This window comes from Acromyrmex echinatior, chromosome 19 (assembly GCF_024713525.1).
Source record: "Acromyrmex echinatior isolate Ae372 chromosome 19, ASM2471352v2, whole genome shotgun sequence".
NCBI lineage: Eukaryota > Metazoa > Arthropoda > Insecta > Hymenoptera > Formicidae > Acromyrmex > Acromyrmex echinatior.
In genome coordinates, this window is record NC_141870.1 from 4,014,398 (window position 1) to 4,030,002 (window position 15,605).

Genomic DNA, 15,605 nt, shown 5'->3' on the forward strand with positions numbered 1-15,605 from the left:
TTTGTACACACATACCGAGTATGTTAGCACCAGCGAGTAATTTCAATCGCGTGTCTATTAAGGATAGTGTTAGTCAAGCGAAAGAGAGAATGTTTCGCGAGATGGAAAAGTTCTATTGAAACCAGCTCTTGTGATACCAAAAAGTGATTTTCTTCTGTGGTCTTATACTATTTGCGACGAGGAAACTTTCGAATGATTGGTTTGTTTATATTTTAAGCGACATTTCGTTTTATAATCGATCTCGATTACGACTACACATATAAATATTATAGAATATACGAACTTAACCTAGGCTAAGAAAGTCGAACAGTAGTGGTACACAATATAAGAAATGTATACAAAGGTTTTTAGGTACGACGGTCTGCCTGTCGGCGAAGTTGCTGATTTGAAATAATCCGTATTTGCCAGTCGTTTTGAAAAGACGAATCATTCAGGTATTGCACATAATCGTGAACTAATCTGATTCAAATTTTGTATATATATATATATATATATATCTTCTTCAGAATTATTAAATATTGGTTACATATCCAACAGTAAACGAAATGCCTTATAAAACTGCCTTCTAAAAAGAATTCAAATACAATCATATTCTGTATGCAGTAACCTTCATTTAATGATATAAACATTTGAGGATATAAACTTTTAATGATGGAAAAAAAATAAAAAATTGGGCACAAAAATACAAGACAGGTAAATATAATAAAATTTATATATTTATTCCAAATATATATACATAAATGCTTAAGGCATACGCGAAAATTCGGAAATCTTGTTATAAAATATTTTTTTGTTTCTTTTTCAATTTTTTTCTTCTACTGAATTAAAAAAATAAGACTAAATGTATTTACTTGGCATTGCATAATATGTAATTATGTTCTAAATATTATCGTATCAAATCACACACACATTTTTTGTAAAAATAAATACTAACTTATCTGCAATATATACTTTAATTAATTAAGTTTATTTGAAATATATTAAGTCATATTATTATTTTTCTTAAAGCGATTGTTATTGTAAATGTAAATATGTGTTATTGTAAATAATAGATATTTCATTATAAAAAATAAATTATGTTTATCATATCGTTATAAATATATCTATATTTTATCAGTTTTAACCTATAATATAGATCTTAAAATAGATTTAAAAATATAGATAGTATAAAAAATATTAAACTTAAAAAAGAAAATTTTTTTTTTTACTTTTTTTATAGCTCTTTAAAAATTTTTAGCACTAGTGCTTTTAAATCACTATAAAAGGGTTTTAAAAATTTTAAAAAAAAAATTTAAAAATTTTTTTCTTTTTAAAATTTATTAAGGTATAAATTTTTTCCCATAAATTACGACCCCTACAAAAAAAACTTTGGGGCAACACAACCTCAGTCGAACAAAGTGCGGTAAAATGTTAATTTTTTTTGGAGTTTAAAATTTTTTGGGGGAAAACCTTTGGATTTTAAATTTAGAACGTTAAAGAAGATTTTACAATTTTATTGCAAAAGAAAAAAATAAACTATCTTTTTTATTCGAATAAATCTAAAAACAAAATTTCCGAAAATTTTTTTCCCAAAGTACAGGGAGCATTTTTGCCCGACGGAAAAAAATTTTTTTTTAAAAAATTTATTTTTATACAAATATTTTCCCCAAACCTTCGACAAAGGACAAAATTTCCCAATAACACCTTTTGGGCTTTTTTGTTTTTAATCTACAAAAAAAGTAATTTAAAATAAAAAAAAAGATAAAATTTGAACAAAGTTTTTTTTTCGAAATCCTTAAAAATTTTTAATTTTTTAAAAGAAGGGCGTTTTAGTAAAACATTGTTCGATCAGCCCCCGTTTTTTTGAAAGAAAAAATAAAGCGAAGGGGAAGAGAAAAAAAGAAATAAGAATGCCCCTTTTTTCAAATTAAAAATTTAAAAAAAAAAGGATTTAAATTTTTTTTGGTGCCTAATGAAACAAAAAAAATTTTGTTCCCTTTTTTGCAGACTCAAAATTTGAAAAAAGGGCTTAAAATAAAAAGTAAAAAAATTTAATAAAATTTATAAAAAAGGAAAGCTATAAAATATTTAAAATTAATTAAAAATGCTTTTATTTGCGAATTATGTAAAAAAATTTATCAAAAGCCCCGAGACTTTTGTTCACTAAAAAATTTAAAAAAAATTAAAGTTAAATCTTTTTAATATTCTGAAAAAAATTACGAAGAAATGCATTCTCATTAAATAATGGGACTGATTTCAAAATATAAAAAAATTTAAATTTTTTTTAAAATTAAATTTTTATTAAATTAACTTCCGTAAAAAAGTTTTTGTATCAAAAAATTAAAGGGGAAAAATTTATATAAAATTTCCCGAGTTTTGTTTTCCTTTTTTTTATTTTCTGTTTTTAAAATAATAAAAAAAAATTTTAAAAAGGTCAAAAAAACATTAGAAAAAAATTTTTTTTTTTTCCCAAAAATTTAAAATAAAATTTTTTTAAAAAAAATTTTCTATAAAAATTTTTAAATAATATGGGCGTCATAAAGGGCGGAAAAAAATTTTACAAAAAAGTACGAAAAAAAAATAATTTGGGAAAAATCTTAGAAATTTTTTTCGTAGTGTTTTTAAGATTAAAGGGGGTTTTGGGGAAATTTTAGGATTTCTTTTTTTTGTATCGCATATTTTTTGTATATATAAATTAATGAGTTTTTTAAAAACAATATCTTTTTATACATAACAGCAAAGACAATTTTAATCATCCAAGTATATGTATATGTATTTATAATTTATTTTTATGTAAAGTGAGCAAAGATTACATATTATTTATTAACTTTTCTAAGATCTTACGAATTTATTTAAAAATGACAACTAGGTATAACATAAAATTAGAAAATCAATGAAAATTATAAATGTGAAATCAATATAATAAACTTTATCTAACGTACCATTTAGTACTACATTTATATAACTATATTTTATATATATTATCATAATTCATATACTTTTTATATTACAAAAAAAAAAAATTAAAAATTTAATCCACTTTGCAGTATATTCATAAAATTGAGTATAAAATATTTTTTTCATAATACTATTAATCAGTAATAAATTGTCAATTTTTATAAAAATTATTAAACATGGTATAGGTATGTGTAATAAATATATTAAATACATTAAACGATATTTTTTTATTTACAATTTTGATAGCATCTTTATAATAAATTTTATAGTCACTATGTGCATTTTATAGTCACTATATGCATGGGTTTTAACGTTAATAAAAAAATTTCAAAATTTTTCAATTTATAAAAATAATTATAAAGAGTATCAATTGTTTACAAACTCAATAAATATTACAGAGCCTATACAAAATGAGAATGGATCATTGATGAAGCACGTACTTCATCATAGTCGAACAAAGTGCTGGATAAAAATGATTAATTTTGTATGGAGTATTACAAATTTTTGGAATATATGCAACTTTATGGATACTTTGACATCTAGTAACGTTAAAGAAGAGTTTTACAAGATTGATATGTGCATTAATAAAGAAACAAATAAACTATACTTTTTTATTCGTAATACCAATCTTAAAGAACAAATAAGTATTCACAGATATAATATTTATATCCAAAGTACTGAGGGAGCAGTTTTATGCACAGACTGGTTAATACTGATCCGTTATACGAAGTATGTCTCCAAACCCTTCGACTAAATGAGACAAAATACTTGCTTAATAACACACTTTCGGTACATTTTTCGTTTGAATCATACGAAAATATAGTACATGTTAATATGTATGAAAATGTAATAGATGAATTAGAAGCGAATGATTTTGTTTTCGATGAATCCAATTCAATTGTTACATTTTTAATAGAAGGAAAGCGTCTTCATGTAAATAAATCATTAGCATGTGCGATCAGCCCTGTCTTTAATGAAATGTTAAAAAAACGTAATGCTGAAGGGGAAGTAGATAACGAAATAGAAATTAATGATATAGCATTCGATATTTTCCAAATTATAATACATTATATAAAAAAAAAGGGTATTATGAAATTAGATTTTGGTGCACCTAATGATAACATAAACAAAATTTTGCTTGCCCTTCTTGCAGGAGCTCAAAGATTTGAAATAAATGATCTTAAAGTAAAATGTGAAAAACATTTAATCAAAAGAGAATGCTATAACATATTTAGATATTGCAATTAATAACAATGCATTATATTTAGCGAATTATGTAAAAAGATTCATCAAACTGCACCTAGATGACTTTCGATTCACTACAAAATTCTTAGAAAAAATTCGAATTAGTCCTAAGATACTTTATAATATTCATGAACAAGAATTATTCGAAGAAAGTGCATTCTACATTAAATATAATGGTGACTGATTGCAATATCCATAGAAAATTGAATTAAATTTTAATTATAAATTAAATTTTTGATATAAGATTAACTATCCGGTAAAGAAAGTTTCTGTAATCAAATATAAACGTGTACATATAATTATATATAAAATATATCCGCAGAGATCTATGTGTTTCTCCTTTCTTATATGTTCTCTGTTTATACATGAGTATAAAAAATAACTTTTAAAAAGGATCAAAAAATCATTAGAAAAATAATTTTTTATTGTTTTTCTAAAAATTAAGAATAAAGTGTGAATAAAATAAAACTTGCCTTCCTACCGTAATATGGAACATGTCTATAATGAGCGGAATAAAAATTTTTTACAAAAAGTACAGAAAAACTACATAGTTGGATAAATCTTAGAAATTCTTTTTCGAGATGTATATAGTAGGGGAATAAGATGGCTTTATTTTGGGGAGATTGAGGATTTCTTAGTTTTTTCAACGATGCACTCCACGTCCCATCTACGACTATCTATGAAAAATTACGAATGTAAAAAATCTATCTAATCTATTTAATTTTTCCATAAAAATTTTTCCGTCGATAATGTAAATTTTTTATATGTAGTATACGTAGAATATTATATATGACGTATAAACTTTTATTTTATAAATATTGCAAAAGAAACCTTTATTTTTACGATTATCTTTCATAATGTCCGTTATATTCTTATCCATATATAAGCCTAGATATAGAAGAAAAAAATATATATTCAACAAATAAGTAATATTTTTACTTAAATAATCACTTTTTTCATATATAATTATATATAATTATTTCTTATCAATTCCATAATAATTTAATGATCCTAATATAACAGTTATTTTAATTAGTTATATTAGGTATAGTAAAAAGAAATCCATTATTTTTCTAATAGATGGCTTTAGTAATCACGCGTAGACGAGATATAGATTAACACCTAAAATTACATCTAATATTACTCATGTAAATTTGACTTGGCAAATATGTGTATCTATCATTTTTATATTAGCACAAATGAAATCTTTATTATATATATGTATGAAACAATCAAACAAAAAATATTAAGTATTACTTAATACACATATTCATGCCTTTAAAAATGCAATATTTTTGTGTGGAAGAAATTTCCTTAATCTATAATTTAATGTCTTAATCTTAATCAATAATATTCGTACTGTAGTAATATTATTTTATGTATCAAAATTTTATGTATCAAAAAATAATTTCTAATAGTGCTTTATTTTAGAAACATTTTAAAGAGAATAAAATTGTAAAAAAAGTTTCCCTATACAGATGACTATATTATTTTATATTACAATATTGTGTATCTTTTTTATATATATATAAATCACTGTACAACATTGTTTCTTCAAAAACAATAATATTTTTTTATGCATAAAGGGCAAAGATTGTTAAAAAGATTATTTTAACTATTTTCATCCAAATATATACATTTGTAATTGATACGAAGTAAGCAAAGTTTATACATATTTAATTAATTTTTATGTGATTTTACTAATTTATTTAAACAATAATAATTATAACATGACATTTAAAAATAAAGAAAATTATATATTTAAAATTTATTTTATAATAAATTTGATCTATATAATGTACAATATTATTTAATAATGCATTTTTCATATTACCATAATTTATATAATACTTTCTCTATTACATAAAATAAAAAGAAAATATTTAACCCAGTATATTTAATTAGAAAAAAACAAACTATACTTTTTTATTCATGATATCAAATCGAATTACAAAAAAAGGGCTTTACAAATGTAATTTATGTACAAATTGAAGAATCCTCCCTTAAATACGGATTGGAAAATTTTCCTATCTTTTTCAGTCTGTGTTTAAAGCTGGTCCCTCAGCAGTTCATAAACATTATATCTGTAGAGCCTTTCTTTGGTTTTACAGATACCACTGAGATGACCGCAGATGGAACTATATTAATGTGAAAAATTATGTAGATAGGATTGGACCCGGATCTACAGATCGCGAGTCAATTGCACTGAACGACAAGTCACTCGAGGCCCAGACATTCGTATTACATATAAAATATATCCGTATAGGTATATGTTTCCCCTCTCTTATATGTTCTTTGTCCGTATATACAGAAAATAATAAAAAAAAAAAGAATAAAAAAATCATTGAAAAAAGACTTTTTATTGTTTTTCTAAAAATTAAGAATAAAGATTGTAGAAATAAAATTGTCTATAAAAAATTGCCTATATGTAATTATGAACATACAAATAATAATACATAAAATATAGAATATTATATATCACGCAATAGCAATTTTACTTTTTATAGACAAATACAATAGAAAAGTTACTTTACTCATTATCTTTCATAATTCTTTTTAATATTGTTTTCATATATATGGACAAAGATTATGTAAGAAAAAAAATATGGACATTTGAGAGAGAGAGATATATAATTACATATTTTTATATATAGTTATATACAGATATTATTTCTTACTCTTACTTCTCTTAGATATTCCGCATTAGTTTAATAATTCTAATATGACAATTGTTTTAATTACATTACGCGTATAGATTTAACTTGGCAAATACTGTATGGATATGTCACAGCCCTACATTACATTAACACAAATGGAATTTTTATTACACATATGTGTATAAAGCAACCAAACAAAAAATATTAAAAATACTGCTTAAAATACATATTTATATATGCAATATTTATATACGATACTTGGAAGAAACTTCTTTAATATTAATGTTTTAATCTTAATTTGTAATATTGTAATAATATTTTATGTATCAAAAACAATTTCTAATATTGTTTTATTTTAGTAACATTTTAGTGAATAAAATTATTTCTCTATTATACAAGTATCTGTATTATTTAATATTATAACCATTGTATATGTAAAAATGTTAATAATTTCAATTATTTCAATTTCATTTCTAATTGATGTGCAGAGAGTGCAGGGGATGAATATATCGAGCGTTGATGTTAAGAACACGATGATTTGACTATTATCAAATCGCCAAAGGATAGTGTTCATGTGATTTTGTGATTCTCTTCTATACTATTAGATAGATTCTACAAAGATGTATAATTATTCATCTTTGTCTCATGTCTAATCCATATGATAGCATCGCGGGATTGTGGAAGTTGTCTGTAGAATTTGGCAAGAGCTAATTCGCTGTTATGACCACTCTCAAATTTTTTTCTGGTGTATAAAACTTTTCATCATGAACTCATATATCAGTTGTGCATGTTCAATTAAACATCAGCCAATTACAACGTTAAAAAAAAATAAATAAAAAACTCTCTAGAGATGCAAAAATCACTGTGATTGGCACACACAGAAAAATACGTAAGTAATAATTACTTATTTCAAGTATTTCAAAAGTTCATATATCCGCAAATCTATCAGAAGTTTATCAGAAGCATTAAATTTATTCAAAATATATTCTGAATTTTAGTAAGTTTAATATTTCAATCAAGTTTATTCAATTAAAACAAATTCGATTTTCTTATGAAAAGTTCGTTTCTTCGATCAATTTTATATTTTTCAAAAGAAAATAAATTCTTCTTTTAAATACATAATAATGAATTCTTCTAAAATTTTATAATAAGTATATTTTATATTATTATCAAGAAAATATTCTTTGTTAAAGATAACCGTTACTTAAAAGAAAGAAAATAAATTGAATAATCTTTTAGCAATAAATTGATATTTTTCTGTATGCAGTGGACAATTCCAACTGTCCATCATGTGATATACGCCATCTAATATATTGTGCTCCTTTTGTGAGATATAAGTATAAAAAAAAACAATCTGCTGTGTGTACATTATTAATATTTCATAAGCGGAATTATTCATATAAGTTAATGCTTGATTTGTATCAATTATTAATATAAAAATATGTAGGCATTGTATGTGCGGTCAATTTGAAGAAATGAAAATTGGATTAAGTTAAAAGTCATTTCAAATTTTACACTGTTCATTCTGTAAGGACGTTGAAGTAAAGATCATTTATTTTTACTTTGTAAGGGTTGGGAAAAATTGCTTGCTTTTTCCCTTTATGAGAAGAAGAGATCGGCAATCGGATATTTTGTACAATGAGTGCAAGTTTTAGAAAATGTCTAAATAATTTTATTGTAAAAGAATTATTATAATATTAAAATAGACACTTCCTATGGCAGTGTTGCAAAATTTACTATCAGTACAGAGAATCTATAGCATAAACTAACAACATAAACTAAAAATTGTTTGAACTGATCATTAATTGTGGAATACAGTCTAAATATACTCCATTGATTTAATTTATTCAATGTGATTGCAATTATTTTCCAAGCGATATTTTATTTTATGACCATATCGATTATAAGGACATATTGACTGCGTTCAGCAGAGAAAATTAATCAGTTAGCGCTTAGTGATTTTTAATATAATTGGTTCTTGTCTTTAGTTCTTCGTTGGATCTAAGTGTAGGAACCAATCATATTAAAGAATCACTTCGCGCTAACTGATTAGTTTTCTTTGCTAAACGCAGCTATTCATATACAATATATAAAATCTAAGAAAGTCAAATGGTAATAATACACAATATAAGAAATGTATACAAAGACTTTTAGGTATGATGGTGATTTGGTGAGTCTGCCAATTTAAAGTAGTTTAAATTTAACATTCGTTCTGAAAACATAAAGACATTGATATCGATATCGTGTTGTATTATATTGCACATAAATTTCATCGTAAACTAATGTGATTCAAATTTCTTGTATATCTCGTCTTCGTTAGAAAAGTTATTAACTATTTAGTTATCATAAATCGAACATATAGGTTATTATAAATCAAAACAAATCCTTAAAAAATTGGTGCTTTCAGAAAAAAAATTCAAATTCAATTGTAGTTTGTAACATCCATTTGACCGATGAGGACATAATTTTCCGTTTTTAGTATGGGACGAAAAAACAAAAAAAAGACTGAGGTACAGGAATCTAATCATACAGGTAAGATATAGTAAGTAAAATTTGCATATTTACTCCAAATAAATGCTTTAAGCATTTGCGAAAATTCTATATGGAAGTCTAGTTATGAAATATTTCATTGTTTGAATTTTTTTCTTTTACTCAATTAAAAAATAAGATTAAAAATGTATTTATTTGGCAATGTGTAATATGTAATTATGTTCTAAACATTAGCATGCAAATCACTTATTCTTTGAAAAATAAATTCTAATCTGCACTATATTTTAATTAGTTATAATTTAATATAATTAATAAAATTATAATTAATATAATATTATAATTAATATATATAAAATTATAATTAATATAGAATTATAATTAATATAATTAATAAAATAAAATTTTATTAATACATTAAATTATATAGTTACTTCTTTATAGCGATTCTTATATTGTAAGTGTAAATATAATATTTCATTATTGTTCCAAAAAATAAATAATAATTATATTATATATCATGATGAATACACATGTATCTTTGTATTTTGTCAATACATAATATTGACCATAAAAATATATATTGCATACGTTTTGTATATGTAATAACTGTACTTTGCATTTTTTCAAAAATAATAACTTCTTTTATATAATACATTAACGGCTACAATTATTTTAAGTCGTCCAAATATATGCATTTGTAATTGATTTCAAGTAAGCAAAGATTAAATCATGTTTCACATTATTCATTAACTTTTCTATTATTTTAAGAATTTATTAAAAAAAAAATTTTAAACATTCGAAAAGAACTTATTTTATTAAACTTCATATATATATATATATATATATATATATATATATATATATTACATACGTAATGTATCATTTAAAATATGCATTCTTAATATTATCATAATTTATATACAATATATTTTCTGTATTGCAAAAAATATAAAAAAATTTATTATAACTTATGTAGTACATTTACAAATTAAACATAAATATTCTTTTCATAAAAGTGTTAAGTATTAATTAATGTTTTGTTAAATAATATTTTTTTTATTTACAACTTTGATTGTATTTTTAATAATACGTAAATTCTAAAGTTAGAAAGAGTTATTACAATATGTGCATAAATTTTAGCATATTGATAAAAATTTTCAGAATATTTCAATCATATTGTAAGAATAATTATTAAGTCTATTGTTCACAGATGTAGTACACACTTCAGAGGCGCCAACAGAACATAAGGATGAATTATTATCGAAGTACGATCTTCAGCTTTGTCGAACAAAGTGTCTTACTAATTTTCAATGGACAATCGAAAATTTTTGGAATATATGCGACTTCATGGACACTTTAACATCTAGTGAGATTGAAGGGGAGTTTTACAAGATTAATATGTTCATTAATAGAGAAAACGATAAATTATGTTTTTTTATTAATAGTACCATACCTGATCCTCAAAAACACATAAGTATTCACAGATATAAAGTTTATATCCAAGGTATTGAGGGAGCAATTTTATATAAAGATTGGAAAAGATTTTATTTCAATGCTGATCCGTTATATGAAGTATGTCTCGAAACTCTTTTCCTAAACAAGACAATATATTTACCTAACAACACACTTTCGATACATTTTATTTTTGAAATATTCGAATCTGTGTACCATATCAATGTGTATGAAAATATATTAGATATAGAAAACTTTACGCCTATAAATAATTTTGCTTCCGATAATTCAATCATTACATTTGTAGTAGAAGGACATCGTTTTCGTGTAAATAAATCATTAGCATGTGCGGTTAAAAAATTGTAATGAAGAAGAAGGGCAAGCAAAAGGGGAAATAGAAATAAGTGACGTAACATATGATATTTTCGACATTATAGTATTTTATATAAACTGTGGGAATGTTTTTCAATTAAAATTTGATGTAAATAATGATATCATAAGTCAAACAAATATCTTGATTCATCTTCTTGCAGCATCTCATACATATCGTGTAAATAATCTTAAAGTAATATGTGAAAAACGTTTAATAGCGTACGTAACAAAAGATAATGTTTTATCATATTTAGATATTGCAATTATGTACAATGCAGTGTATTTGAAGAATTATACAAAAAAATTCATCAAAATACATATAGATGACATGAAACGCACCACACAATTAATGGACTATATTAAAATTAATCCTACAATATTAGCTGATATCCATGAATTGGAATTGTCCGTTGAATATGCTTTCTACATTAAAGATAACGATGCTTGATTGCAATATCCATAGAAAATTAAACTAATTAAATAAGAACTACCCAGTAAAAGAAGTTGTATGATCAGATAAATATATGTAGTTATATATAGAATATATATATATATTCGTATATATATTTCCTTTCTCTTATATGATTTTTCGTATGTAGAAAATAATAAGAAAAGAAATAAAAAAATTATTAAAAAATAATTTTTTATTGTTTTCCTAAAAATGAATAAATTTTGTAGGAATGAGATAAAAACAGCCTATATGTAATCATGTACATATAACAATATATCAAGTTTTATATGTATTAATACATATACATATAACAATATATCAAGTTTTATATGTATTAATACATAGAATATTATATATAACGTAATAGAAATTTTATTTTTTATTACAAAAAACATGGAAAATTATTTTACCAATTCATCTTTAATAATTCTCATTATTTTTTCCATATATATATGAACAAAGAAAAAGGAAATGTATATATGAAAATACATTATATATAATTACATATAATGATATAATCATTTCTTATCAGGTATTCTGCATTAATTTAATAATACTAATTTAACAGTTATTTTATTTATATTATTATTTCAATTATTTTAGTTATATTACATATATTGATTTGACTTGGTAAATATGTGTATCCATGTATTACTGTCTTACATTATATTAGCATAATTGGAATTTTTATTACACGTACATGTGTGAAATAACCAAACAAAAAATATTATGTACTGCTTAAAACACATATTCATGCTTTTAGAAATGTAATGCGACATTTATGTATGACATTTGGAGAAATTTCCTTAATCTAATCCAATATCTTAATCTTAATCTGTAATATAAATTTATATATATTTTATGTAGTAGAAACAGTTTCTAATATTGTTTTACTTTAGAAAGATTTTAGAAAATAAAATTGTAAAAACATATTCCTTATTATACAAGTAATTATATTACTCTATGTTTCAACCTTTCTCTTTCAAGTGCCACTGCCTCTCATATACTTGTGCGCGCACACTGATCGTACATAACGTATAGAGGGATTTACAGTTTAAACACCGATTCCGAACGGCAATTTTTGATAGGGAGATTTCCTGGGCAAGTATATACTACTCGATGGTTTGCCATTGCCAACCGAGAGGAGCTACGAGTATACGAAAAATTTTCAGTTCTGTCGGGGATCGAACCCGGGATCTTAAGTATAGCAGACCAGTGTGCTATCTGCTATACCATGCTCGCGCTCGTTACAACTATTATAGGTACAATATATTTGTTAAAAATATTAATAATTTTATTGGAAAAAAATTATAATATTAAACTAGAAAGACTGAATTTCAAAATTCATTCGATACAGATAGTGCGTGCAACGTGAACTGAAAATTGTCTGCGCTGACAATCAATTTTAAAACATAGTCTAAATATATTCTTTTGTCTTAATTTATTTAATGTGATAGCAATTATCTTTCAAGCCATATTTTGTTTTATGACTATGATGTCAAATATGATAACACACTCATATGTACAATTTTTTGATCTGACTTAGAAAGTCGTTCGACTAAGAAAGTCGAACGGTATACACAATATAAGGAATATATACAAAAATTTTTAGGCGCGCGGTCATTTGTACTTGTCGTACGAATCTATCAATTTGAAGTTTATTTTTAATATTCGTTCTGAAAACACGAATCTATATCATACAGTATTGTACATAATTTTATCATGAATCATTCTAATTCAAATTTCTTGTATTTTCGAAAAGTCATTTTACGTTGTTAAATAACGATTATATGTTATTGAATGTCAAATAGTTTCATAATCAGTGTTTTAAAAAGAATTTAAATTTAATTGTATTCCATTCTTATTTATGAAGAACGTTCTTATTATTGACATAATATCTATGTTTAATGATGGAACAAAAAAGCAAGAAAATAATTCCAATAGAAGAAGATAGGTAAAATATAATAAAAAATAAAATTTAACTATTTTTTTTACAAATAAGTGCTTGAGACAGATGTGAAATATGAAAGTTCAATTACAAAATATTTTCTGTCCGAAATTTTTTTCTAATATGTAATTAAAAATTAAGACTTAATGTGTGTTTACTTGGCACTTAAGTAATTGTATTTTAATATTATTGTATTAAATTATATAGTTAATTGCAAAAATTGATTTTAACTTATTCTAAAATGATATAATTCAATTTATCTGTAAGCCACGCTATTAAAATTCTTGAATATGATTGGTTTTGCCCTTAGTTCCTCACTGAATTTAAGTATATAAATCAATTATATTGAAGAATTTTACAACAAAATGCAAAGTTGCTTTTTCTGCTAAACGCAGCCATTATTTCTATTATTATCACTGTTGCCTGGCATTGTATATAGGGCTCATGATTTATATTATATCTCTTCTGAGATAAAATATCTTTTTACATGTAAATAGAGTAAAGATATTTTTTATTCAAACCTTATATTTGAAATTTTTATTTGTAACTAATTTCAAAGTTGTTAGATATTATTTATTCAAATTTTTTCTAAATTTTCTAGAAAAAAATGCAACATTATCGCAAATTAGGATAAATTAGGATAAATTAAGAAAAATTATAAATTTAAAATGTATTATATGCTAAACTTATAATTCTGTACTAAATATTTTATGTAATATACTACTTAATATATACTATATTCTTTATATTACTATATTTTATATATTGTTTTCTATACAGAAATGGAAAATGTAATATATGCAAGGAAAGAAGTTTATTGCATAAAGAGAAAATATTTAACACAAGTATATTTATAAAATTGGATAAAATATTCTTTTCCAATTAAAACTATTAATAAGTAATAAACTTAATTTCTATAAAGATTATTAAATAATATATTACAGAAGACAGAAAATATACTAAATGCAATAAATGCAGATTTGATATCTACAGCTTTGATTTTATTGTTAATATTAAAAAATCTGTAATACGTGCGTGTATAAGTTATAACATAATAATAAAAGTTTTCAAAATTAATCAATTTTATATAAGAATAATTATTAATTGACATAAAATATAAAATAGTAATAATAGTGGCTTCAAAAATGAATTTTATAAATGTAAATATGCCTGTATGGACCTTCACGAATGTTGCTGCATAAATTGTATATTCATAGTGCAATGAATACAATTCACAAACTAATTGGAGTCAAACAAAATGAAAGTAAACGCAAACGTTTCAACTTTGGATTTCAATCCTTTTCAGTGCACAAATCACTGTGTGTACTTAAATTATATCTATCGAACTGTGTCTATCGTCTTACAAATATTTACGCACCAATATTCGCGGAAGCATGTATAGACGTTTTACTTTTATTCGAAAAGTCGTTAAGTGCATATTTTTTGTATTGTTTTCATAATGCGCATCATAGAGTTGTCCGCAAAAAATAAGGGAAAAATAGAGAAGCAGATCTTTGATCATTGTCGAACAGAATGTAATGCAGAAGTACATACTTTTATATTATTGCTGATTTTTGGAACACTTATAATTTTATTAATACTTTAAAATCTACTGAGATATATATTAAAGAGCATTTCTTCATTAAGATGTGCATTGATAGGGAACATTACAAATTATGCTTTTTTATTCGAAGTTCTATCAAAGATCAGATTGATATTAACAAATATAATGTTTGTATCCAAAATACTAAGGAAACAGTTTTGGAAACAAATTGGAAAGAATTTTATTTAAATTCTGATCTGTTATATAAAGTATGTCTCAAAACTCTTTGCCTAAACGAGATGACTTTATCCAACAACACATTCTGTCAGTACGTTTTATGTTTCAATCATATACAAATGTATCACATAACACTATGTTTGAATGTACATCAGAGACATCAAAATTAACAGCTATGAATAATTTCTTCTGATAAATCCAATTTATTCGTGACATTTGTAATAGATGGAAAAGGTCTTCATATAAATAAATCATTAATATGTGTGGCCAGCT

At 23.6% G+C, this 15,605-nt stretch overlaps 2 long non-coding RNA genes across 6 annotated transcripts; both read left to right on the top strand.

Annotated features, from left to right (window-relative positions):
* Window positions 1–6: 6 nt before the first annotated feature.
* LOC147906647 (uncharacterized) lies at window positions 7–7,237 on the top strand. Of its 4 annotated transcripts, XR_015548287.1 has the most exons (5): window positions 7–434; window positions 507–693; window positions 3,336–3,581; window positions 6,294–6,448; window positions 6,938–7,237. It is a non-coding gene; the product is annotated as an uncharacterized LOC147906647 (long non-coding RNA). The 4 variants fall into 4 exon arrangements; XR_015548288.1 differs by lacking the exon at window positions 6,938–7,237 and having other exon boundaries at window positions 538–693; window positions 6,294–6,631; XR_015548285.1 differs by lacking the exon at window positions 6,938–7,237 and having other exon boundaries at window positions 6,294–6,628.
* A 1,787-nt stretch (window positions 7,238–9,024) lies between these two features.
* LOC147906648 (uncharacterized) lies at window positions 9,025–10,624 on the top strand. Of its 2 annotated transcripts, none has more exons than XR_015548283.1 (3): window positions 9,025–9,163; window positions 9,247–9,381; window positions 10,540–10,624. It is a non-coding gene; the product is annotated as an uncharacterized LOC147906648 (long non-coding RNA). The 2 variants fall into 2 exon arrangements; XR_015548284.1 differs by having other exon boundaries at window positions 9,247–9,371.
* Window positions 10,625–15,605: the final 4,981 nt, after the last annotated feature.